We start from the raw sequence: 2500 nt of genomic DNA, 5'->3' as shown, positions 1-2500 counted from the left end.
AAACCAATCGTTTCAGAGACAGTTTTATTGTAAGCCATTGCCGATAACATGCCCTTTTGCAACTCATATATATTAAATGATATGATTTTGAAAATTTTAGCTGTATCTTAATTGTAATTTAGTGTTTACATAATAATAGCTTTAGTATTGTTAAATTCTTATCAAATAACTTTCTTAATTTATCATTTTATAATTTATAGTTACAATTAATTAACGTTATACATTTGTAAAAATTATCGTAATTCAGCCCTCGGGCTGCAAGGGTAATTTTAATAAAACTATCTATCTATCTATCTATCTATCTATCTATCTATCTATCTATCTATCTATCTATCTATATTGTCTTAATTATCTCCCTCTGTCATATCTGTACACCACTTTCATAGATGTCCATGAAAGTTCTAACTATATATAGCTAATGTCCCCTTCCTTTCATTACACAGTGGTACGTAAAGTCAAAAGTTAACCGTTGCAAAAAGTGAAACCTTTTCTTGTTCTCAATTTTAAAGCTTAAGGCAGGAGCAGGGCCCCAAGAAAGGAAAATCATTCAAACTTTATCCTGGAAAAAAAAAATTGAAATACATGTATTCACTGATGATTGTTTGGGGCACTGAAGCTTCGACTTAACGTAGTTCTAAGACACTGGTAATTAATTAGTACATGTATATGTAATGGCAAGGACCCGAGCGCAAGTATGGATTAATTTCAAGTGTATTTTAAAAGTTTTCACAAAATTCGCAATTTGGAAAACTTTGAAAATGCAAGTGAAATTAATCCCTAATTTACGAGGGCACATTGCGATTACATGTTTATCACATAAAATGCAAAATTATCTAGGGAAGCCCGTTCAATGCTGCGACAAATGGCAATCATTCCAACTTAACATGGTTTCATTCGGTTAAAGCTCAGTCCAACAAATCGTTGCTGTCGACAGAAATAGCTCTTGAATTTTACATGTTGACAAAAAGCAGTTTAATCAGAGTCAGAATCTGGAAGAGGATTCTCTTGTAACTTCGCTTGCTCTGGATAAGCAACTGTTTTACCAATCAGGATCAAGTAAATCATGCCTTCTTGATTACCAATAATGCACTTGTGATTAGGAAAAAAATGCCCTCCGTCTCAGCCAATCCCTAAACGGAAGAAGGTCTAGTTATAAATAATTATTATTACATAAAGCAAACACGTTATCTTTACACAAAGGAAGAATTCATAAAATGCTTATGGTAATTTATAACAGCTTATTTAAATCGACTTATCCACAGTACGTAAAGGAACTGCCGATTTTTATTCTTCGCAGTGTTAGTTACTCACTGACAGGTGAGAACATTCTGTCTTTGCCTTTATAAATACCACGAACAACATTATCGACTAGAATGTATGCGGTATCAAGGAGCAAAATAGAGGTAGTGCAGAAACACAGCGCTTTATTCCGTAACTATCAACTGAGCCGTGTTGTGTTTTCCAGGAGATTCAAGTTGTCTTTGTGTAATAGCTCTAATTATAGTACACAATATTGTTTTAGTACCATGTATCATTGTAGTGCCATGGCAGATATCTTAGGTAAATAGCCCCCTGAGAAGACAAGAAGTAAACTACTTAACCCAAAAAGATTGAAGAAAATAAAAGGGAATCGAGAAACATTGGCTTCGAGGCTGACATGTTGATCATTTTCAAGTTTCCTTACAACTTCTTTTTCACCACAAGTTTAAGCGTGTACTCTGAGCTTCTGACAGCTTTTCAAGACAAAAGTCAAGCCCTGTCCGGCGGGGTTAAAAGAGAAAAAAGAGAAGTATGAACTCTATAACTATGAAAAACTATGAAAAATATATAAACGCAGATTTGTCCAGCAGGAGTACCACAAGGGTCTGTCTTATCCTTTCTGTATTTCAGCATATTCATCGATCACTTCGACGACTTTATACCTGTTGAAATGGAACGGATGTGCAAAGACGCTGACGACTGTACAGTTTATGAGAGTGTACCAAATAACTGCTCATCAAATATGCAGAAAGTCCTTGATGGCTTCCAGAGTTGGGCTGCTACAAATAATATGCTACTGAACCCAAGAAAACTAAAGATATGTGGATTTCCTTCTGCAAAAATCCTATCTAGCCGGACAGTCTACTGATAAATAACACACAATTGGCGAAGGTATCCCAGTTTAAACTACTTGGAGTATGGCAGCAAAATAACCTACGTTGGAACTACCATGTCGAACAAACAACAAACAAAGCCTGCGAGAGATTACAGAAGGAAAGCAAGGCTGCCTACGGGGATTGGCACTACAGTTTATTGTACCGAAATCCGTCCACTCCTTGAACATGCGTCACAAGTCTGGGGTGGTCTACCACAGTATCTGGAAGACGACTTACAGTCCATACAAAGGAGGTGTCTGGATGTAAAAGGCATATCAAGAACATCTCTCCCAGCGTTGGAGCAGAGAAATCAGTCATCCCAATCGAGCATTCTTCTCAAAGCCAAGTATAATGTCATAGTTACA

At 36.3% G+C, this 2500-nt stretch overlaps 1 long non-coding RNA gene across 1 annotated transcript in view; it reads left to right on the top strand.

Moving 5' to 3' along the window:
• Nucleotides 1-2500, top strand: part of LOC138022957 (uncharacterized) — a 3755-nt gene that overhangs the window by 991 nt on the left and 264 nt on the right. Inside the window, exon 2 of the long non-coding RNA XR_011126688.1 lies at nt 1891-2500. This exon is cut by the window's right edge and continues 264 nt beyond it. This is a non-coding gene — a long non-coding RNA (uncharacterized lncRNA). The remainder of the gene's footprint in view (nt 1-1890) is intronic.

The sequence above is a fragment of the Montipora capricornis genome, chromosome 2 (genome assembly GCF_036669925.1).
Source record: "Montipora capricornis isolate CH-2021 chromosome 2, ASM3666992v2, whole genome shotgun sequence".
Lineage (NCBI taxonomy): Eukaryota > Metazoa > Cnidaria > Anthozoa > Scleractinia > Acroporidae > Montipora > Montipora capricornis.
The sequence above is the reverse complement of the archived record's forward strand: the minus strand, read 5'-3'. Positions and strand labels throughout refer to the sequence as shown.